The sequence below is a fragment of the Pleurodeles waltl genome, chromosome 9 (assembly GCF_031143425.1).
Source record: "Pleurodeles waltl isolate 20211129_DDA chromosome 9, aPleWal1.hap1.20221129, whole genome shotgun sequence".
Lineage (NCBI taxonomy): Eukaryota > Metazoa > Chordata > Amphibia > Caudata > Salamandridae > Pleurodeles > Pleurodeles waltl.
Window position 1 is genome coordinate 883766398 of NC_090448.1, and position 24777 is coordinate 883791174.

The window sequence follows — 24777 nt, forward strand, 5'->3', positions numbered from 1 at the left end:
CCAGTCTGCAGTGCTGCCTTCCTGTTCCTGGCCATCTTTTCCTTGGTCCTGCGCTTAAAGTCATGCCAGCGTTTCTTGCACTCAATGACTGTTCTGCGTACTTTAGCCACACTGTTAATCTTGTCAACAATTTGTTGCCATATAGCCTCTCTCCTACTGATTGTCAACTTTGAGGTGACAAACAGTTGGTGCTGGTGTTCCGTCACCTCTTTAACCAGAATTTCCTGTTCCTCTGCACTAAAGCAACACTTTCTTTTCTTATTAAAAGTGTCCTGGTTCTTGTGAGGGTCCTCCTGGCTGGTTCCTGGTCTGCTGTCATCTTCCTGGGGTCTGTAGTGGCATCTGGGATCCATTTTGGCTCTCCTCTGTTGAAATGGCAGTGTTCGCGTTTTTTTTTTACTTTATTGCGTCAAAAAACGTTGCCTATCCGGTTTGCGGGGTTGTAAATCGACCCACAGTCATTTCCACCGCGTTAACGTCGTTTTGCTTTACGACTTGACGCTGCGGTGTGCGTCAAAAATAATGACTCCCACCTGTGGTTTGCACCGCAGTGCGTCAAAGTATAAATATGACGCCCGCACGGCGCACCAAAATAGCGTTAGCCGGCGGTAATATTTTTGACCCAAAACTGCGCCGGCGCAGTTTAGCGGCAAAAATGATAAATATGGGCCTTCAAGTCTTCCTGATGCTCTACTGTGCCATAGCCATCCTGGAGCACCAACGCCAACAAAGATGAAGACGGTGAGTACAGCCGCTTAACATACAAGGGAGGAAGGCAGGAAAAGGAGAGCGACACACATACACACACACAACACACACCATACACACACACCAAATACGCAGAACCTGCTGCAGAGGAAAACGACTGTCAGAGGACCCACAAGCAAATAATGCAAGGACAACAATTCTAAAGTACAATCACTGAAATTTGCTGCCAACAGCCACCATAATGAATCATGAAATAAAAATGAAGACATCAATGTACAGATTGGGCCAATGGCCAGTCCAAGGTACCAAAGGCCACATGGCCACAGGGCATAGTCCAAGCCACAACTTGGCACCTCCGGGGGAAGAGGGGTTGGGGGGAGCACCTCAGTTAGAGTTGGCTTCAGGCCCACTGGTACCGGCGGGGGCTCTTGCCCAACAGTCACTGGAGGGTGAGTGAAAGGCCACAGTCTCTGGAGTGGGTATCTTGCCCACTGGTTCTGGAGGGGGCTCCTTGAACAACAGGCTCTGGAGGGGCATGAAAGGCCACAGTCCCTAGAGGGTGGGCTACATGCCCTCAGATCGTGGAGGGGGCTCCTTGGGTTCCTTTGCTGGCGGAGGGGGCTCCTTGCCCTCAGATGTTGGAGGGGGCTCCTTGCCCTCAGTTAGTGGAGATGGCTCTCTGGGTTCCTTTGCTGGTGGAGGGGGCTCCTTGCCCTAAGATGGTGGAGGGGGCTCCTTGGGTTTTTTGGTGGTGGAGGGGGTTCCTTGGGTTTTTTTGGTGGTGGAGGGAGCTCCTTGGGTTCCTCTTGTGACGGGCCCCCTTGGCCTTTGTCATGTGACTTGTGTACTTGCCTCCAGGTCCAGGCGGTGCCTACACTGACCCCGTCCTGTGTCCCTTAGGTTTCGCCATCCTAGTCCTCTGTTTTTGAGGCAGAGGTGGTCTTACTGGGAGTGGCTGCTGTCACACTCAGGGGTCCCTTAGTGCCAGCAGCAGATTTTTTGGTGGGAGCAGTGGCAGACTGTTTGGCTGAGGTACTAGGCTGGGTCGTTAGGACCCTGCGCTTACTGGCAGAACTTGGGGAGGGGGAGGGAAGAGGTCAGGATGGGCAAGGAAAAGCTTCTTATGGACATTAGGGTGGGATGTGGGAGAAGGGATGGGAGTGGAGGTAGAGGTAGTGGTTGTAGGGGCTGTATGTTTGCTGGACTTGGGTGCAGGTGCATGGACAGTGTGCATGTGTGAGGTGAATGGGTGTTGGGTGTCTGAGTGCTAGTATTTGAGTCTCTTAGGAGGGGGAGCAGACAGGGTGGGAGAGGACAAACAGGAGATGTGAATGGATGTTGTGGAGGTGTCTGCAAGTGAGGTGGGTGTGCTGCATGATGTAGTGATGGTGGTGGTGGCCGTTGATGCAGTGCATGCACGTGTGACTGAGGATGTGAGTGTGAAGGAGGAAGAGGAGGAGGAGGGAGAGACAGTGGAGTCAGTGGATGGTGTGTGTGCAACTGTCTGTTATTTGTGTGAGTGCTTGTGGCTTGAAGTTTGCTGCCTGTGTTTGTCTGTGCCACTATTGTGTGATGTTTTGTGTGCATGCTTGCCTGTATGTGTGCATGGGATAGGCTGGGGGTGAGGAGACTGGGACTGGGAAGTGGTAGTTGGAGCGGGCAGTAGGACCAGGCGCACTGGCTGCCATCAGAGAGGAGGCCAGAGCCTGAAACGATCTCTGTAGGGCCGCCAACCCACCGTAGATGCCCTCCAGGTAGGCATTGCATTGCTGCATCTGGGATGCCAGACCCTGGATGGCATTCACTATGGTTGACTGCCCTACAGAAATGGATCTCAGAAGGTCACTAGCCTCCTCACTGAGGGCAGCAGGGCTCACTGGGACAGGGGCAGAGGTGCCCTTGAGTGAAAGAGATGCCCAACCTCCTGGGCATGGGCAACTCGGTGGGGGGCTACTGGGACGGGTACGGGTGTGGCGGCTCTAGCTTGGGTGGTTCTAGAGGTGTCCGCCACCACCAGGAGGTTCCATCAGAGGAGGATTCAGGGTCAGTGTTGTCACCTCCTGTCCCCGCCATGGTGCTCCCCTCGCCCTCCGTCCCACTGGTCCCCCCGGAGTCGGTGGACTCTGCCTCCTGGGTTCCATAGGCTGCAGCTCCCTCACTCGCCGGTGCCTCTGCTCCTACTCCAGATGATGCTAATGCACACATGGACAGTATGACAGAAGAAAATAGGAGGGGAAGAGAAAGGGAGCACTGGGCCAATCACAGCACCAACACCACAGATGGCATACACATTACCATCACGCAGGGACCAAGATTGAGCACCATGCACCGCACTGGCATTTCATTGGCTAGGTACCATAGAAAGATGAGAGCCAACCACCGCCATCTGCACCCCTCCTGGGCCCTACTAAGCCCTGTCTGACATGGAATGCCACCTAGCTAGCTAATATGATTTTCCTATTCACCCATTTACCCTGAGCTGGACCACGCAGCAATGTATGAGCTGGCATTAGGGGCTACCCACTGGCTGAAACCCACCACCAGCATCCTTTGCCAGGCAACAAAGATGGGTGTTGCACGCACTGTACTCACCCCCTTCTGGCTGCTGTGCTGCCCTCAAGCTCCCATCCAGCTCTGGGTAGGCCATAACCAGTATGCGGGCCATCAAAGTGGTTAGGTTCTGACTGGCACCCCTCCCTCGTTGGGAGGCCATCCCCAGATGGGCCTCCGCAGTCTCCCGGCCCAGCATCTCAGGTCCTCCCACTGTTTCCTGCAGTGGGTGCTCCACTTGCTATAGACCCCCAGGGTCCGCACGTTCTTGGCGATGGCACCCCACAAGCCCTTCTTCTGATGGACACTGACCTGCAGAGGAAACAAAGACAGGAGGACACCATTAACCATGCAATCCAGCCTGTCAGACATCTGGCCCACAAAAAACATTGTCCCTCATGAGGCACACACATCACCCAGAGCCCTTCATGTACACTACCACCAGCCATACCCCCACCCAGATGACACACTGCCAGCACACACACATCTCCATGCAACCTTGTCGCATGCCTTGTCCCCCTGGTGTACTCACCTGTTGGTCTGGAGACCCATACAGGGGTATGACCCCATCCACCAGGTGCTCCAACTCCTCTGAAGTGAAGGCAAGGGCCCTTTCCCCTGTCACAGGGCCCATGGCAGGTTCCAGACACAGGTCGCAGCAGCACACACAGTGGAGGTGTTGTGAAAGTCAGGACTCAAGTGAGGTTATAATCAGAAAATGGCGGTCACGTCCGTGTGGTTTACACCGTCACCGCTGCCGGTGATCGTCATTGAACACTGTACTCCATAGAGCCCCTTTTTAGCCAATGAGAAATAGCACGATGGTGCAAGACCGCCTTCCGCCATGACTCCCAACGCCGGTGGAGTTCCATCACTTCCGCCTGTCCATACTTACAGGACAGGCGATCACCATTTTATGGTGCAGGTCAACATTCTTAAATTGAAAACTGTGACATTGCTGTCATTTGTACATACATTGTCATTTACATAATCCAGTTACATACATGGTCAATGTACATTGAAGTGGTGGGCGGTGCAAGTGGTGGGACTGCACCGGGCGCTGACCTCAAGGGGGTGTTGTGTTTAGCAATACCTTTCGAAACCTGAGATTTAAAAGCACCTGCTGGAAAGTTCCTTGGGAGTTTAGCCTTCAACAAACAATTAAAATGTCAAGATACCTCTTGTGATTAATGTTTCTGCTAGAGAGAGATGGGACTTTTGCCTAGTGGCAGCATTGACTCAACATAAAGTAGCATAGAGGGTTAATATGCCTGCTGCAAAAAAACAGAACTATGGGCCATATTTAAGAAAAGTGGTGCTGCACACAGTGCTGCACCATTTTTCTTGCACCCTTTAGCACCCCACATAGAGACACCATGTGTGCCTCATATTTAAAATATAGCGCACCATGGCGGCAGTTAGGGGGCTAGCATCAGAATCTTTACGCTAGTCCGGCGCTTTGCATGATTAGCATAAAAAATGTTGACGCTAATCTTGCAAAGCACCTAGTCGCCCATTTTAACCAATGGAAGCCTCATTTTTTTTACCCCCTAATGGGAAGGTGCCCCCTTTGCATATATTATGCCTGGCGCAGGCATAATGTAGCGCAAAGGGTTACAAAGTGGAGCAATGCATGCATTGCGCCACTTTGTAAATATGCATTGCGTTTTTGGCCTTTTAACGCCACATTAGTGTAAAAAAATGACACTAATCTAGCGTTAGAATTACACTAGGGGCTTTTAAATATGCCCCTATGGCAGTTCTTAATTTGTGCTTGTTGTTTCCGGTGCAGAGCACCGGCTCTTATTTTTGAGGGCCGGTGCTTATTTTTCTGCCTCAAGCATTTACTGTGAGAAAAAGACACATTTGGGAAAGACAGAGGAAAAGAAAAACAAAAAAGCGTCACAATGGGAAAAAGCAGGAATCCGCAACAGTGAGCTGAAGGCGCAGGAAGTGCCTGTAAATGGATTGAACAGGCCCGAGATGGCTTTAGGAAATCGCTGCGTCTGTATTCCGTGTTCACACATTTAATTGCAGCAGCCGCGTGTTTAAGAGGAGGGCTTTCAGCACCGGCACCTTTTAATTTACAAATTAAGCACTGCCCTATGGCGCATATTTGAAAAAAGTGTTGCTGCACACAGTGCTGCGCCACTTTTCTTGCACCCCGTAGCGCCCCCTCTAATGCCACCATGTGTGTGTCATATTTAATGTACGGCACACCATGACAGCAGTTAGGGGACTAGCGTCAGAATTATTTATGCTCGTCTGGCGCTTTGCAGGATTAGCAAAAAAAATGTTGACGCTAATCCTGCAAAGCACCGAGAGGCCCATTGTAACCAATGGAAGCCACCTTTCAATGCCTGCTCTGGGCAGGTGTTAAAAGTGCAGGAAAAAAATGATGTAATTTTTTCTCTCTTTCCTGATAGGGGAATCCCCATGTGTATACATTATGCCTGCCGCAGGCCGCCGCTTTGTAAATATGGTGCAGCGTTTTTGGCCTTCTAATGCCACATTAGCTTATAAAATTACACTAATGTGGCGTTTGAATGGCACTAGGGGCTCCTAAATACGCCCTTATGGGGCATAGTTGAAAAAAGTGGCGCTGCACCACTTTTCTTGCGCCCCTTAGCACTCCCCTAACGCCACATAGTGTGCACTGTATTTAAAACACGGGGCAACAAGGCGGTAGTTAGGGGACTAGTGTCAGAATTTTTTACGCTAGTCCAACGCTTTGCAGGATTAGTATGAAAATTTTTGATGCTAATCCTGCAAAGCACCCAGAGGCCCATTGTAACCAACAGATGCCTCCTTTTAATGTCTGCTCTGAGCAGACGTTAAAAGTGCGGGCAAATAATGACGCAAAGAAATCTATCAGATTGTTTGCGTCATTTTTTTGGCCCCCCCTAAGGAGGAATGCCACCTTTGCATACATTATGCCTGGCGCAGGCATAATGTAGCACAAAGGGATACAAAGTGGTGCAATGCAGGCATTGGGCCACTTTGTAAATATGGCACAGCGTTTTTGGCCTTCTAATGCTACATTAGTGTAAAAAACATTACGCTAATGTGGCGTTAGAATGGCGCTAGGTGGCTCTTAAATATGCCCCTATATTTTATGTGGCTAGCTGAGTGGATTAGTAAAGCCAGGCTTTACAAGTGCTTTAAAACACATGAATGTATGTGAAAGGGGAGCGATTGAGACGTGGAGCACATTTGCTGAGTGGTACCGAGTGAAACCAAGGAGGAGGTCATGGGGTGGGGGGGTGACACAATAAACTGTCACACAGGGTGCCACCAGTCCTAAAGTCGGCCCTGGCTGGTTCCATTGTTCAGTTTGTCACTCCCTACTCACTCTTGTGTCCCTTGGGTACCTACCACTGTGGAGGAATAGGAGGAGGAGGCAAGCCCCCGTGTACCGACCCTTTGTGGGCTTGGCTAAACTGGAGAACAGGCACAGTATACTCACCTATAGACTGGACAGGGCCACTATCACAGAGCTGAGTGCACAATTGGAGCCTGATCTGATATATGCTATCCTTCAACCCACTGGGATTCCGCCTCTTGTGCAGGTCCTATTAGTGCTTCATTTCCTGGCAACTGGCTCTTTCCAAGTGACAGTGGGCTTGACTGCAGGAATGTCACAGCCAATGTTCTCAATAGTGCTGCCAAGGGTTTTGGCTGCCCTGCTCAAACACATGTGCAGCTACATCGCTTTCCCTGAAGTGGATGATTTGGCCAATGTGAAGGCTGGTTCCTATGCAATGGGACATATTCCAAATGTTATTGGGGCTATTGATGGAACACATATAGCATTTGACCCCCCATGGGCCAATGAACAGGTGTTCAGGAATCGGAAGATTTTCCACTCAATCAATGTGCAAATGGTGTGCCTGGCTCACCAGTACATCTCCCACTTCATTGCCAAGTATCCTGGGTCGGTGCATCATGCCTTCATCTTGAGGAATAGTAGCATCCTGCATGTGATGGCACAACTAGAGAGTCACAGGGTGTGGCTTATAGGTGAGCCTGAGTCCCCATCCAATGCATGTCAGTGTATGGCTTCAGGAGTCATCCCCCATGCCACTGTGCAAGGCTAGTGTTTGTCCCTCACTTCTTGCAGGGGACTCTGGCTACCTAAACCTGTTCTGCTCTTGACCCCTGTGAGGAATCCAAGGAGAGGGGCTGAGAATAGGTAAAATGATGCTCATGGCGAATCAGGAGAATAATTGAAAGGACCTTCGGTCTCCTGAAGGCCAGGTTCAGATGCCTCCATCTGACACGTGGCTCCCTCTGCTACTCCCCTGAGAAGGTCTGTCAGATAGTTGTTGTATGCTGCATGTTGCACAACCTGTGCACTATCTGCAGGAGGAGGAGGGTGAAAATGCTCCTGTGGCAGCAGTGGGCCCTGAAGACAGTGATGATGAGGAGGAAGAGGAAGTGGACAACAGGACATCAGTTATGTGGCAGTACTTCCAATGACACACATGTAAGACAGTGGGACTGACCATTTCTCTGATCATTTATTTTTCTGGGTGGCATGATGGCAGTCACTTCCTTAGCATCTCAACTGACTGTCACCTATGCCTTCCCATTTGCAGATGTTGGTGTGGTTACAATTGCATACTGATGTGATGACTACAAACTGCTACAGGCCATTTTTTTTATGGAGTCACAAAGTTCAGGACAATTGCACAAGGTGAAACAGTTTAAAACATTGCACATTTTTGCCGGATAAAGCAGTATCACTCAAGTTGTGTTCAAGGGTGTTTATTGAAGTGAAAACGTAGAAGGAATAGTGCAATGGAATGGGGTGATGGTAGAGGTAAGTCCAGGATAGTGGTCCAGTATGTTTGTAGCACAAGTTCAGTGTCCAAGGGGTCATAGGAAGGGGAGCAATGGCAGTTCAAAGTGGACAAGGTGACAGAGAGGAACACAAGGGGGACATCCAGGAGGGTATCATTTCCTGGCAGTGGTCTTGGTCTTGGCAAGTGTCTCTGGTGTCTGTCTGCATCGCAGGGAACGTTTGCGGGGTGTTTCACTGCCTGCAGGGGGAGGGATGCTGGTGGCCTGTGGGTCCTGTGGCAGGGCCTACTGTCCACTGGCTGCAGCAGATGTGGTGGGCTGTTCAGTTGACTGGCTAGTAGTCGGGGCCCGCTGGTGTGTTGTGTAGTCCCTTATTATGTTGGCCATGTCACCCAGCACTCCTGTTATGGAGACCATGTTGGTGTTGAGGGCCTGCAATTCTTTCCTGATCTCCTGGTGGTGTTCCTCCTGCAGTCACTGGTTCTCCTGCCTGGTGTCTATCACCTGATCCATCTTATCCTGGGATTGTTGATAAGCCCCCAGGACATTGGTGGGTGTCTCCTGGCTAGTCGGTTTCTTTGGTCTGTCCTCCCCCTGGCGCACAGCTGTCCTCCATGTGTCCCTGTCCCCTGTGCCTGTGTGCCTACTGCCACTGACCCCAGGACCCTGATTGTCTTGGCTTTGAGTTGTGGACCTGGGTCCCTCTACAGGTGCGCTCACTGCTGATTGACATGTCCTGGGGACAGAGTTGTGGGGATGTTGAGTGGCTGCTGTGGTGTTGGATACTGATGGGGGAGGCTCTGTGGTGGACTGGGAGTGGGCTAGGGTATCCGACTGTCCAGTGGTCCCTGATGAGCCAGGGAGCTCATCCAGATCCAGTAGTCCAGGGTTGCTGTCAATACTGGGGGCAGCTTCTGGTGGGGGACTGGGTAGCAGTGGCACCTCCTTGCCACTTGGATTGGCTGGGGCACCTGTGGGGATGTAAGTGGTGTATTATACTACATGTCTGTGACATATTCTACATCCCTAGCTTCCCCGATATTGTTGCTGTTGCCCTGCCACCTTAGTTTGTGTATGGTGATGTATTGTGGGATTGTTAGTTCTCCATGCCGTGCATGCATTGGTGGTGGGTGTACATGCAGGGCTGGGAGGGATCCGCATGCAGTGGGTATGGCATGCAGGACTTGGCATTTAGGATTGTTGTTTGTGTTGATGTGCACTGTGGGATGGAGTGGAGTGACGGGTGTCAGGGTGAGGGGTGGTGGTGGCCTGCAGGTATGGGAGGGATAGGTTGTAAGTATCGACTCACCAGTGTCCAGTCCTCCGGCAACTCCAGTGAGTCCCTCGGGATGCAGCATTGCCAAGACTTGCTCCTCCCATGCTGTCAGCTGTGGGGGAGGAGAGGAGGTCCACCGCCAGTCCTCTGGATGGCGAGCTGGTGCCTTGCTGCCATGGAACGTACCTTCCCCCGTAGGTCATTCCACCTCTTCCTGATGTCGTCCCTTGTTCATGGATGCTGTCCCACGGCGTTCACCCAGTCCACGATTCTCCACCATAGCTCCATCTTCCTTGCATTTGAGATTTGCTGTACCTGTGCTCCAAACAGCTGTGGCTCTACCCTGATTATTTCCTCATCCGTGACCCGCAAATCTTCATCAGTGAAATGGAGCTGCCTTTGTGGGGACATGGGTGTTGTGTGGTGTGAGTTGTGCAATGGGTGTTGAGTAATGTGGTGGGGTGTGGGGTGCCTGACAGATGAATGGGTGTTTTCTGGTGTGTGTAGTTGTGTCTATGTTTGTGTGGCTATCTCTTGGTTATTTTTTCCTGTTAGGAAAGGGTTGTGGGTAATGTGGGTGTGTGTTTTATAGTGCTGTGGGTGGGTAGGTGGGGAGGGTGTGTCAGTGTCAGGTGTGTGTTTTTAGTATTGCCCAACGTTGTGTTGTTTTATATTTGCGTGGCCATTGTGACTGCGATGGTGTTGTTTTATATTTGGGTGGCCATTGTGACTGCGCCGGTGTATACCGCCAATGGTTTACTGCTGATGAATGTCCGCTGTGGTGATTCTTGGGTCATAATGTGGAGGGCGTTCTTTTGTTGGTGCAACTGTATGGGTGTTTGTACTGACACTTTAACACTAACCTGTGGTCTGGCGGATATGTGTTTGTGGCAGTATTCTGTCGGTTTAGCATGTGTGTGTCATAATATGGCGAACGGATGTTCGCCTTCGCGTCGGTATGTTGGCGGCCGTCACCGTGGCGGTAAGCAGCGATTTACCGCCAAAGTCATAATGAGGGCCATAGTCTTCTAAAATAACTATAGCACATGCCCTAAAGTAACTATACCTTTCGCCCTTGCCATGCACTGCTAATTAGCTCACATACTACATTACTCATGACACGTTCTATGACATCATTGATAATATCACTACAACATCTTAAATGACATCATTAATAGCAACACTGTACATGGCAGGGGCGTGTATTATAGTTACTTGAGAAGACTATAGCTGGTTAATTTAAGTGTTTTTGTTCATTTAAAATAGTATGTTTTAACTGGCATTTTCATCTATTTATAATATCCATTTTACCTTTATTTCGGTGAAAATATGTATATATATATATATATATATATATATATATATACACCATTCAAGTAAGAAAGTTAAACAGTTTTAGAATGTGTGCCGCAAAAATTGTGTAATGGTAGCTGGACCTTCACACAAAGTAGAATAATGCCTGCTATTATGATGGCATTAAAATAACATTACATGCTGTCCCTTGTATTTCAAAAATTAAGAATACCTGGTAGTATGGAATGGTTCAGACACATATAACAAATATTTCCTCTCCGAAATACCGTACATAAATGTACTTACAAAGGGTATGCCTTTGGTTCCCTTTCTCAAAGGGCTTCAGAGTTACGTACTATAAGATCACTGTAAGGATTGTACATATTTGAAATACTATCTGACAAACCCAATTGTTCGGTTTTTCTTTAGTGAAAAGGGTTTTGTAAACTTCAGTAAGATAACCCATAGGCCACAAGGTTGCAAAACTCACATACACACCGAAACAAAATGCTACAAACATTAGCAGTGCAAGCCTTCAACAGAAATAGAACAGAGACTTCATGTCAGAAACAAACTAAACACCACCCACATAAACAGACCAGATGCAGTAGAAACAGCTGCAAGAAATTCCTCCATCCCTCTCCCAAGATACAATCTATATGGCAAGCAAGTACCTCTGGGGTGCATTCACTCCTCCCCGGAATGTGGCCTTGCTCATTTACACCGGCTCTCCAGCTGTCAAATATAGCTGATTAATGACACATAAAATAAAGATAGTCCTGGCCATGACCTACTGACTTCAGTGTCAGGAGAAAATAAATATTTCCTGGAGCCTGGCAGGGCTGCTGTTCCATCTACATTAATTTATAAGTGGGAAAATTCAAGAAAGTGGAATATTATTTGGGATAAGTAGCCAATCGCCTCAAGGAATAATAACCATGACTTGTTAGGTTGAACCCAAAAGTCACAAAATTAACCTGAGCTCAATCACCTGGTATCTATGGCACTACCTGAAAGGCTTTAATTTAGGGCACTGCATAGAGTATTTATGCAGTACTAAGGGGCATATTTATACTCCGTTTGCGCCGAATTAGCGTCGTTTTTTTCGACGCAAATTCGGCGCAAAACTAACGCCATATTTATACTTTGGCGCTAAGTATGAGTAAAGAGCGTCATTTTTTAGCGTGAACGCCTTCCTTGCGTTAATGAGATGCAAGGTAGGCGTTCCCGTCCAAAAAAATGACTGCGCCGCAAATGCGTCGTATTTATACTCCCGGGCAAAAATCACGCCCGGGAGTTGGCGGGGCAGAAAACCCCGCATTTGTGCCACTTTTTAACGCCTGGGTCAGGGCAGGCGTTAAGGGACCTGTGGGCTCAAAATGAGCCCACAGCTGCCCTCCCATGCCCCCAGGGACCCCCCTGCCACCCTTGCCCACCCCAGGAGGACACCCAAGGATGGAGGGACCCACCCCAGGGACATTAAGGTAAGTTCAGGTAAGTATAATTTTTTATTTTTTTATTATTTTTTTTGGCATAGGGGGGCCTGATTTGTGCCCCCCTACATGCCACAATGCCCAATGACCATGCCCAGGGGACAGAAGTCCCCTGGGCATGGCCATTGGGCAAGGGGGCATGACTCCTGTCTTTACTAAGACAGGAGTCATGTAAATGGCATCTGGGCGTCGTTTAAAATGGCGCAAATCGGGTTAAGACGATTTTTTAGCGTCAACCTGACTTGCGCCATTTTTAAGACGCCCTAACGCCATTTTTCCCTACGCCGGCGCTGCCTGGTGTACGTGTTTTTTTTCCACGCACACCAGGCAGCGCCGGTCTGCTTGCGCCGGCTAACGCCATTCAATAAATACGGCGCCCGCATGGCGCTTCAGAATGGCGTTAGCCGGCGCAAAAATGTTTGACGCTAAACTGCGTTAGCGCAGTTTAGCGTCAAAAAGTATAAATACGGGCCTAAATCTGTAATAAAGTCAAAATACATCAAGTCAAAATCCAAACCATAAAAATCCCAAAAGCAAATTGAAAAATAAACTACGTTGTAATGCAAACTGAAACCAAAATGACAAAAATCCAATCTAACAAGAGATATACGTTTTTAAAGTTCCTAAGTAAAACAGTGCTAAAAAAAACAACCTCTAAACGCCAATGTTAGTCTATTGAAGAGGTGGACTGAGACCTAGGCCTAATTTCAGGATGACTGCGATGGAGCGTGCTTTAACTGAAATTGAACAGCACTACTCCCACATTGAAAAGGAGACCATTGGAGTGCATTGGGGCTGCCATTTCCACATATATCTCTATGGCCAGTCATTTATCGTTCATACGGATCACAGTACACTGATCCCGTTGTTCATGAGGTCATCCTCAAAGCCCGCTGGGGATGGAAAAATTGATTTTATAATTGCAAGAGTATTGTTTCACATTTGTCTTTCACCCTGGAACCAGAATCCGGCAGACTGTCGAGTTATGCAAAACCGGCTACAATTGAAAGAAGAGTCAGATGCTGACAAAATAGAGGAGTGAAGGAAAGAAGCCTTTTTTTTGTATGGTTACCCCCACTTTTTGCCTGTTTGTCAGTGTGTTTGACTGTGTTCACTGGAATCCTGCTAACCAGGACCCTAGTGATAATGCTCTCTCCCTTAAAACTTGGTAACTGTATGTTTTTCTACCACATTTGACATACTGGTCCCCCATGTAAGTCCTTAGTATATGGTACCCAGGGCATTGGGGTACAAGGGGATCCCTATGGGCTGCGGCATATATTATGCCACCCATAGGGAGCCCATGCAAAGTGTTCTGCAGGCCTGCCATGTCAGCCTGTATGAAACGTGTGCACGCACCCGTTTTCACTACAGATCACTGCACCAGGTCACTGTAAGTCACCCCTGTGACAGGCCCTCTCAGCACAGAGCGCATGGTGCAGGTACCTGTATGTGAGAGCACCCCTGCACTAGAAGAGGTGCCCCCACGAACTCCAGCTCCACTTTCACTGCCTATGTCCAGCTACACAATGGTAGCTCAGAACATGGGCATGCTGGGTATCAAACATGTTGGAATCATATGCCAATACTGTTGCAAGTATTGGAAGTATGCTTCCATGCACTCTGGGGGCTCCTTAGAGGACCCCCAGCATTGCTACCACTAGTGTTCTAGGGTTTTCCAGGCAGCCCCAGGTGCTGCCACCTCACAGACAGGTTTCTACCCTCCTGCTGCTTGATCTGATCAAGCTCAGGAGGGCAGAGCAAAAGATGTCCTTTGGGAGTGGGAAGTAACACCCTCTCCCTTTGGAAACTGTCCTGCGTACCGTCCCCAAGGCACAGGTATGCTTTCAAGGGCACATTTGATCCGTGCATAACCAGTCCACACCGGTTCAGGGACCCGCAGTCCCTGCTCTGGCATAAAGCTGGACAATGGAAAGGGGGAGTGAAATGGGAGTGACCACTCTCCTGTCCATCACCACCCCAGGGATGGTGCAAGAGCTCCTCCAGAGGGTCCCTGGGTTTTTCCATCTTGTATCCGAGGTTGCCAGGGAACTCTGGGAGTTCAGACCAGGCAGGGGACGTCAGAGCCCACTCCTGATAGGTGGTCACCTGGCTAGGTGAACAGCCCCCTCTCAGGGCTATTCCTCTGGGGTGGATCCTCAGATTCGGCTTACAAGATTCCAGCAGGATTCCTCTGCAACCTCTGCTTCTTCTTTTGGCCTCCTGAACTGCGACTGGGCCATTCAGAACTCGACAACCTGCCTTCAGGAAGAAGAAGAACTCTTCTGCAACATTGTTACTAAAGCTCCTGGCAGTTACTGCAACATTCCCCCCGGCTGTGTATCCACTGAGGGCTGTGTGTCTTCAGCCTGTGAGAAGAAAGAAGGAATCTCTCTTGGAGTGAAGGTGTCACTCCCCTGCATCTGAAGGCATCGGCTGCAACGACGACCGGCTGTGTGGTTCTCCTCTCATCCTGAGCTGTGTGGATCCTGCATCACAGGTGGTGGTCCGGAGTAGTCCTCTTGGTCCTCTCTGCCAGCTATCCAACTTTGGTGGACATAAGCACTTGCCATCCCACGCAGGAGATACCCCCATGCACCACGTCTCTTGCCGCTGCCAAGGCTTGTTTGCATCCCCTCCAAGGGACCTCCAGGCTACGGCCCCCAGCATTCCTTCCTGTGATGCACAGCCCTCTGTGTGGTTCGCCTGTGGCGTGGGACCCTTCTCCAGTTTAGCTCTGTGGACTCTTCTGGGACTTCTGTGTCCCCAATCTGTGGGACTCCTGTGGGTTCTGCCTTTCTTCCTGTGGGCTCTCTGTGTCACTGAGGGTCCCCTCTAACTCCCCTCCCGGGTTGAGTCCTCCTGGGCCTTGCTGGTCCCCAGCAACTCCACTTGCTGCTAGACTCCAACATTTGCCTTTGCCAAGGCTTGTTGGTGGAATTCCTGCACCAACACCAAACAGCAATATTCCTTCCAGGGTGGGCCGTTGTCTGCATCCCTCAGGAACTCTTCTCCTGGTCCAGGGCTGCAGTGCTTACATTTTTCTCATCACCATCGACCAACTCCTGCAACTACAGCTGGGTGGGTAGTATCTCTTACTCCTCCTGGACTCCACCGTGACTCTTGGACTTGGTTCCCTCTCTCCATAGGTCTTCCTCTCCAGGAATCCACCACTGGTTTCTTACAGTCTTGTCTGGGTGGCTTCTTTTCTTCTTTTTCTTCCTTTTGGGTGGTTTGGGGGAGAACCATCCCCAACCACAACTCCGGAACAACGAAGTCGTGAGCAACAAAAGCAGGACAACGCTTTCATTAACCATGACTTTGTTGTTCTGTGCCTTAAACACACACATGCTGTACAACGCACATGCGTGATTAAGGCACAAAAGGGAGTCGGCTTCTGAGGAGGACGCGGTCAGGTAAGTGGGGCTGGGGCCATTTTAGGGGTGGGGGTTAGGGTATTTTTAGTTTGTAGGGACGGGGTGGGGGAAGTGGAAGTTTTGTTTTCAGAGGGGAGTGGGGAGTGTTTAAACCAGGTCCAGTTATCCCTCATTAGTGTAGTGTAGGCAGTGTCTAGAAGCTAGGCTCTCTAGAGGTAGCTGTGGATGAGCAGCCAAGGCTTATTTAGGAGACATGCAAAGCTCATGCAATACCACTGTAGTTACGCAGTACTCACACACATGAAGGAAAATACTCAGTGTTACAAAAATAAAGGTACTTTTATTTGGTGACACAAATATGGAAAATACCATAGAGACTATACTCCCTTAAGAGGTAAGAACACACAAAATATATACACTAGTATGCAGAAATAGGCATAAAAACAGTTAGAAAACAGCGCAATTAGTGAAAATCACAATAGTTAGAAATGGGCCTAGGGAGAGCAAAAACCATATACTAAGAAAGTGGAATTTGAAAGGCGATCTCCCACCTAAGCAAGTGTATTGTGTAGAGGGAAGCTGGGAGTACTAGAAAACCCCAAGGTAAATACTAGAACCCACCCCAGTGGCCAGCAAAGCAGGAGTAAAACATAGTAACTTTCCTAGAACACACACAGAAATGAGAAGAATAATTATACAAAACACAGAAGAGACTGCAAGAAATCAACAGTGGATTCCTGGACAAGAAGACTTGTGGAAGAAGGGGACCAAGTCCAGCAAGCACAGAAGAGTCCAGGGAGAGCAGAAGCCTGTACTAACCTGGATGAAAGTGCAAACGGAGAACCACAGGTGAAGAAGAAAAGTCAGCATTGCACCCAAGAAGATGAAGTCGGGTTCCTAGAGGATGCAAGTGATGTCCCACACTGGATGCAGTCGGGTTTGTGTCGTCGGAGTCCGCCAACAAGCCTTGGCACACTCAAAGCTCCCAGTTAGCAAAAAATGGTGCTGCCCAGGACCAGAAAGGACCAGGTGGACTCTACCGAGGAGGGGGAGCCAAAGGGGGCTCTCAGCACTTCAGAGAGCTCAGACCAGGCAGCATGCACAGGAGTCCCTCAGCACGGGGATAAACAAGGTGCAAAAGGAGGCCCATGCAGCACTACCACAAAGGTTCCCACGCCTCTGGAGAACCACTCAGGAAGCTGTGCGTCACAGGATAGAGTGCTGGGGGCCAGAGTTTTAAGATGCATGAATAACTTCTTGGAAGGATGCCAACAAACCTTGGCAACTGCAAATGATGTGGTGCACAGGGGTACTGTCTTGCATGGGGAGGCAAGCTCTTACCTCCACCAAAGTTGGACAGTTAGATGTGAGGATCATCTGGACCACTTCAGTCCACCACCTGTGATGCAGGATCCACGCAGCTCAGCAGGAGAGGGGATACACACAGCCAGTCGTCATTGCAGTTTGTGGCTGCAGAAGCAGGGGAGTGACTCCTTCACCACAAGGGAGATTCCTTCGTTCTTCTGATGCAGGCAGAAGATGGGCTGTCTTCAGAGGATGCAGGACCAGGAAGTAATTGCTGTCAGGAGCTGGAGAAACAATGTTTCAGAAGACGTCTTGCTTCTTTGTTGCAGCTTGTAGAGTTCCTAGAGGGTCCAGATGCAGTTTCTTCAGTGAGAAGTCGAAGTGGAGGATGCAGAGGATTCCTGCTGGAGTCTTGCAATCCAAATCAGAGGAACCACCCAAAGGAGAGACCCTAAATAGTCCGGAAAGGAGGATTGGTCAGCTAACCAGGTAAGCACCTATCAGGGGAGGGCTCCGATATCACCTGCTGGCACTGGCGATTCAGATGCTCCCAGCGTTCCCGGCCAACCTTGAATCCAAGATGGCAAAACCGAGGGTCTCTCTGGAGGAGCTCTGAGCACCACCCCTGGGGTGGTGATGGACAGGGGAGTGGTCAATCCCCTTACCTTTATCCAGTTTCGTGCCAGAGCTGGGACTGGGGGTCCCTGAACTGGTGTAGCCTGGTTTATGCAAGGAGGGCAGCAAATGTGCCCTTCAAAGCACTTCCAGAGGCTACCCCTCCCAAGCCTGTAACACCTATTTCCAAAGGGAGAGGGTATAACACCCCTCTCCCAAAGGAAATCCTTTGTTCTGTTTTCCTGGGCTTGAGGGTTTCAAGCAACGCGAGGGCAGAAACCTGTCTGTGAGGTGGCAGCAGCTGGGGCTGCCTGTAAAACCTCAGAAGGCTGAAATGGCAAGACTGGGGGTCCTCTATGGAGCCTCCAGAGTCCACGGGATCATACAGCCAATGCTTGCAAAAGCATTGGGGTATGATTCAACATGTTTGATACCAAACATGCCTATGCTCAGAGTAACCATTATGTAGCTGGTCATAGGTAGTGACCTATGTCCAGTACATGCGTATAATGGCATCCCCACACTCACGAAGTCTAGGAAAATGGTCCTGGAGGTCATGGGGGCATCTCTGCTAGTGCAGGCATGCCCTCACACACAGGTACATTGCACCCTGCCCATCAGGGCTGGAGGGCCTGGTATAGGTGTGACTTATAAGTGACTTGGTGCAGTGTAAATGGCAGTGAAAGGGTGCTTGCAGCTGTTCACACAGGCTGCAATGGCAGTCCTGCAAAAGCCTTTGCATGGGCTCCCGATGGGTGGCAAAATATATGCAGCAGCCCATAGGGATCCCCTGGTACACCAATGCCCTGGGTACCTAAGTACCGTATATTAGGGACTTATAAGGGGGCACCAGTATGCCAATTGCGAGTGAAATACAGAGTTTTGGGAGAGAGAGCATAATCACTGGGGTCCTGGTTAGCAGGATCCCAGTGAACACAGGGAAGCACACTGACATCAGGCAGAAAATGGAGGTAACCATGCAAAGAAAGAGGGTACTTTTCTACAGTTTTGACCTTATAAAGTGCATACACAAAAAGGCATAATATGCAGCAACCCCGCATTCACACTGCTGCCCTGACATAAGCACACCCCTCACGCAGCACTCACACTGGCATATGCCTCACTGTGCTCTCACAAAGGCAAACCTTTTAACCTATAGACCACTCACAAAAGACATTAATAATCCAGCATTCATTCAGGCATATCCCTCACAATGCACTCACAATGTGAGATAGATAACCATGCACAAAAAACAAACAAACTGTTCCCACGTAGGGGAGGGTGGAATGTTTCATTTCATCACAGAATTGCCAGATTATGGTGAATCTGGGTTACTCTTGTAATTCAGAATTCTACCAATCACCTCATTTTGGAATTTTCTCTGCAACGCTCTAGAAATGTAAAGGAGATTAGACATCTCCCAGCGTGATTTTCTAATGCAGGAGGTTGCTGGAGGTTGCGAGTGGTCAAGGTCAGAGGGTTGCTTCTCCAGTAGATTTGCTGCTGCTTGAGTCGAAATTTCGCCAATCACCTCATTTTGGAATTTTCTCTACAAGGCTCAAGAAATGTAAACGAGATTAGACGTCTCCCAGCGTGATTTTCTAATGCAGGAGGTTGCTGGAGGTTGCGAGTGGTCAAGGTCAGAGGGCTGCTTCTCCAGTAGATTTGCTGCTGCTGCTTGAGGCGATTTTCTACTCGATTGACGGCAAAATCTACTCAAATGAATGCACTCTCTTCCACACCACATGGTGTTTGTTCTGATTTTTCAGCGGTGCTTGCACTACTTGTGTTGATAAAGACCAAGCAGTGTGACATGCATATGTTCCACCCATTGGTGGAACTCCACAGAATCTTACTGAGTTTATATGCAACTTCAGTGAATTCCCTACTCACACTCAGGTACATCGCTTACTAGAATGGAGCAACGTTTGGATAGATGGTGCATTATTAGACACAATTAAGTATCTGGTGCATCAGTCCACAAGCGTAATTCAAAGATCTTAAATTAAGCCATCCTTAGACCAATACCGCACATCATGTGAGACTAATCATTGTGGACATCTGCAAGGAAAAGTATTGGAATTGAAAAAAAGCCCCACTTGCTTTGTAAAAAACAAAGTGGTTGTTTTCTTTGTAGTGCAGGCATTTGCTGCAATGAAGGAAGAAAGAAAGAAAAACAATATGCCAACTAAATATAGAGGACACGTGTATCAATAAAATATTACAAAGTAACATTTTGCAAAAACTTTTCACTGGTCTGCCTTATTGGAACAGTAAAAAAACAAAAAAGTATGCAGAATAGCATTTCAAGATGGAGTCCTAGTTTTGAAGCATGCAGCAATGAAGCCTGGCACTCCGCATATAGAGGTTGGGGTGCAGAAACACTGGCAACAGAGCTGTTGGCAAGCTAATTACTCAATTTGCACTAGTCTCCATTTGCAGGTGAGCTACTTGTGGATCGACTAAAGGAATTAGCTCCTGAGGTCAGACTTCCCTGCATGCAGAGTAACACAGAGTAAGCAGGCAAAATACTATTACTCAGACTACCTGACCTCATAGAAACTAGAGCATGTCTACTAGACAGAGTGAAACAATGGCAACAGACCAATGGCTGAAGAGGACTGACACACTGTCCAGTTGTATGTATGCTTTTTCTGAAGGGCTGAATTAATATGTGATTGATACTTCATCTGATGAATAACTGAAGTGGGCTCAGCTAAAGCCCATGTTCTCTAAGTAAGAACATGTATTATTTATGTGAAAACGCATGGCTGATGAGAGAGCTACAACAGTCTTTTGCTGAGACCTAAAACACACCAAAATTGACAGAGCACAGGGAGCAGAAGTGCAGGGAGTCCTTGGATCACACATCTAAGACATACAGCACAGGCGAAGAGCATCACAGTTTTACATGAAAGACATGGAACAAGTGAGATATTGCAGGACCAGTGCAAATTTCCATTAGAGACCCTGAACATGTGTGGTACTGCAGTGACAGCTAGTGCAATTCCGTCAAGGATATGAATCAAGTTTTCTCCTGCAGGGCCAGTGAGTTCAAGCTTCCTTCAAAGGCATGGAAAAAATGTGGTACTGCAGGACGAGAGCAATATTCAGTAACAAACATGTAACAAGTGTCATTACAGGGCCAGTGCAAGCTACCTTTAACGAAATTGAACAAGTTTAGTATTCAGGGCCACTTCAAGCTTGCTTCAAAGACATGGAAATAGTGTGTTATGGTAGGGCCAATTGCAAACTTCCTTCCAAGACATACAACAAGCGTGACACTGTTGTTAATTGTAGTCTTCTCTCATGAAATAAAGTGGTCATAGGCAATGTAGAAATGAAGGGGATTTATTAAGTTAAGAAGTACAGGAGAAACGCCCCAGCCGTCCTGGTATGCCCAGCCACCAGTCACTTTTTCAGTCCCTCGTTTACTTAGAACCCACTTACATAGGCATTCTGAACGAATATTATACAGTCACATTCCATTAGAGTTAAAGGGAAAGTCAAGTTGCCACACACCTCCCTTTCATAGTATTAACAAAAAAATAATAAAGATTGAAAAAGAATCATACTTCCACAAAGTGAAACAGCAAAATGTACGTATGCCTATTTCTCCATAAACAAAAGCTTAGAGATCAAATGATAAAATCGTAAACTCCACATTGGGTCCGTATTAGTCAATTAGTAAAATCACGCAAATATGTAGGACTCTTCAGTTCTCTACTAGACCTCCTACAAGATAGGATCTCTTCCTTATTTTCACAATATTTATTTTTATCAGTCTTTTTTTTTAAAAAAACCTCTTTTTATAGAAAATACTCATCATACCACACATACGAACAGGGAGAGCAGATTTTGCATGTCTTGCACAATTATAAAGAATAAATTTTCCAAGTATTTGTACACAGGAAGGAGGGTGCTTTTACTGCCACTGCCAGTGCAACATATTGACTCCACTGTCAGCGTAATAGGAGATGCCATATATTCCCACACTCCCCTCCCACCCTTACTCTCATCAGTACCCCGGAACGTGCGCCAGGGCCTCATACTTTCTCCCACTTCTTTGGGCAGCCCCTGCTCTGATAAATTACCTGTTCCCCCCGTGACACAAATTGAGGTCGGATTTCCAATTTCAAGAGGAGTTGTTGCCCAACCCCATGACCATATTACGTTGCATTTGGCCACTCCAGCCGTTAACGTTGGTCAAAGCTTCTGGTATCTGGGCCAAGTGTCTTTCCCTGTGATCAGCAAGAAGAGCCACTTAGAACTCATGGGAACCTCCAAGTACAGGACTCGCAACATTCTTGTCATGACAACCCTCCAGTATTCCTGTATCATAGGACAGTCCCATAAGATATGGAAAAATGACCAGTCGGCATCTCTGAAGGCAGCGTGTTGTCTCTGTTTTACCCATTTTATGTAATGTAGTTCTCGAGTAATAGGATTTATGTAGAATTCTAAGTTGCACAAGCCTGAGTCCGGCCCTAATTGCTATTTCATGTGTGTTTTATATAGGGTTCATTCACTCATCATCGTCTATGCCATCGACGTCCGCAGACCAGGAGGCCCACAATGTCTCCAACAGATCAGTGGAGTTGTTAACTAGCTTTCAGCATATCATAAAGAGACCTTTTTGAGGTCTAGGTTCTGGAAACAGCTGGTCTTCCATGGGCGATGCCCTCGGTAGTAGTTTGCCCTCTAGGATATGTTTTCGTAGAGCATGGCCTAATTGGAGGTATCGATGATGCTCTGTTGCAGCCAGCTCATGTTCCTGCCAAACGGTCTCAAAATGTTTCGGGGCCTGGTCTCTCCAAATATCTCAAATGTTTGATGCCTATTAGCTTCCATCTCAAGAATCCCTTTAGGCTCCCTACTTCTTGAAGTAGGTCACTGCCCCATAGTGGTGTCTGGCTAGTAAGTTTGACCTTTCACCCCAGATAAGTCATGGCCTCTCTCCAAGCTTTAGTGTGCGGTGGGAGGATGCGTTCCCTTCTTTTGCAAACTAGGATCAACTCATGTCCTCTGTGTCCCATTGCGTTTCTATCCATTTGGTATGCTGCTTCCTGCCTGTCTGAGAACACCCAGTAGTGTATCACAAAGGCTGCATCACCCAGTAATACTGATTAATATTGGGACTGCCAGTCCTCCATCGAAGGCACCTCATTGCAACGTAACCAGTGCAATACGTGGGGTGCTGCCATTCCACAGCAAGAGCCTGACTTTGTGTTCAATCTTCCGGAATAGCTCCAGGGGAGTCAGGAATGGCATGTTTTGTAACACATATAAGAAGCGTGGCGGTCCCTCATCTTTTACAGAGCCGCCCTGTTCATTAAGGACAGTGGTAGACTCCACAAGTGTGACACTTCAATGGGCGGTTGCTCCAGTTATGGGAAGACGTTTCTACTCATACATTCCTGTTGGTCCCGGATGATATTGATCCACAGGTATTGAAACCCCTCTGTCACCACTGGTGCTATACAGTCGAATTGGAGTCTTGGTGTCTCCCCTGGCAAAGGAAAAAACAGAAACTTGGTCCAGTTGATACAGTACCCCGAGTGAATAACGAAAACATGGAAGACCTGCATCAGCCTGGCGAATGAGTGGGAAGGTTGGGTGACATCCATATCAATAAGTCTTGGTGGATCCATGTCGCATTTTAGCATCTAGCGATAGCACCACCCTTGTCCTGCTTGAGACAAACTGGCGCACTCCATAGCGGCATCTCAAGTTGAATTGAGTGCTCCTTTGGGGCATGAAGCCCGATTGATCTGGGTGGACAATTGAAATTATGACCTTGTGCAGCCTGACTGTCTGTACCTTTGCCTAAACATTTGCCTTGACGTTCATCAAGGATATAGGCCTGTAAGAGCTACAATCTGTAGGCCACTTGCCTTTTTTTTCCGTATGGCTGCTATTGTGGCTACTCTTTGATCCAGTGGTAAACAGCCCTGCTCCTTTGCTGCCTGGAACATAGCCAGCATGGGTTTAGCAATTAACTTGCTATCCCCTTGTATAATTCAATAGGTGGCCCATTAGGCACTGTTACCTTTCCCGACTGGTGCCCCTGATTGCCATCGTAACTTATGCTTCTGTCAGATCTGGCTCCAGTAGCTCCCTCTCCTCCCCCGTTAATATCTGTAAAGTGACGTCCTTCAAAAGGTCTGCACAGTCCGTTTCTGTCATATCTGTGGCAGACTTGTACAGGTCTTCATAATAGGCTGCAAAAGTGTTGACCATTGCGGTGCCCATCATCTGTAGCGCATTGGTCTTATCTAGGGTCACAGGCACCCAGGAGTGTCCTTTATCTCTTTTTTCCAACCAGGCCATCGGTTTCCTGGCTTTATCCCCTATGTCATACAATTGATGTTGCAGTGCCAAAGCATGGCTATGTGCCCTATTTTCCGCTATTTCCGCTATTATTCTAAGATGTTGTTGTCGCAATAGTAGCTGATTGTGGTGGTCTGTTGTTTTCTCCATTAGCACCCTGGCTTCCAGTATTGCAGTGTCCATCTCTATGGCCTCACATTCTAGCTTACCTTCCTTTTTCTAGCCCCCTATGAAGGCTTGAGCCTGTCCTCTCACTACAGTTTTGAATGCCTTCCATAGCATGAAGGCAGATGCCATTATCCCCTGATTCTCCTGAAAACACATTTTCTAAGCTTTCCCTTTAGGGCCTTGTTCCGGAGGTAACATGGGTAAATTTTGGGGGTTAGTATAAAGTCTCAGTATGGTCCACTCAACCGGATCTCGACTGGGGAGTGGCCAGAGATACCTCTGGCTCAGTGTGTCGCCGCTCTGAATTTGCCCAGCACGAGCAGCGTGGTGACGAGTAGTATATGTATTGTCTGTATTGTGTTTGTGCCAAATGTCTTTTGGCCCCATCGTCGCTGCAAAGGGCTGTAGCCAACCCGCTTCTCCCCATCTGATGACTACGCTTGTTCTGACAATCTTGGGCTCCATTACTGTGTTTAGGTACCCTCCCAGACTAAGGTGGTCATTATGATCTTGGCGGTGTGGGCGCCATACCGGCGGTGGCGGGAAAACCTGCCAGCCAGCATGGCGGCCCACACTGCCACATAATAAACCCTTGGAGGGCCACCATAGGTGGCCCTCCCTCACCGCCAGGCTGCCTCCGCCCGGCAGCCTGGCAGCGGTCGGCATTATCATCTGACAGGGCAGCAGCGCTCCCCCTCGGATAATGATCCCTCAGTCCCCAGCCGTTCCCTGAAAGGCTGGTGGAAGGGGTGCACTGGGGCCAATACGGCCAGCAGGGTTCCGGGGGAGCTGGCGGTCACTTGTAAGACTGCCAGCATGAACACGGCGGTTTTGACCGCCGTGTTCATTATGAGGGCCT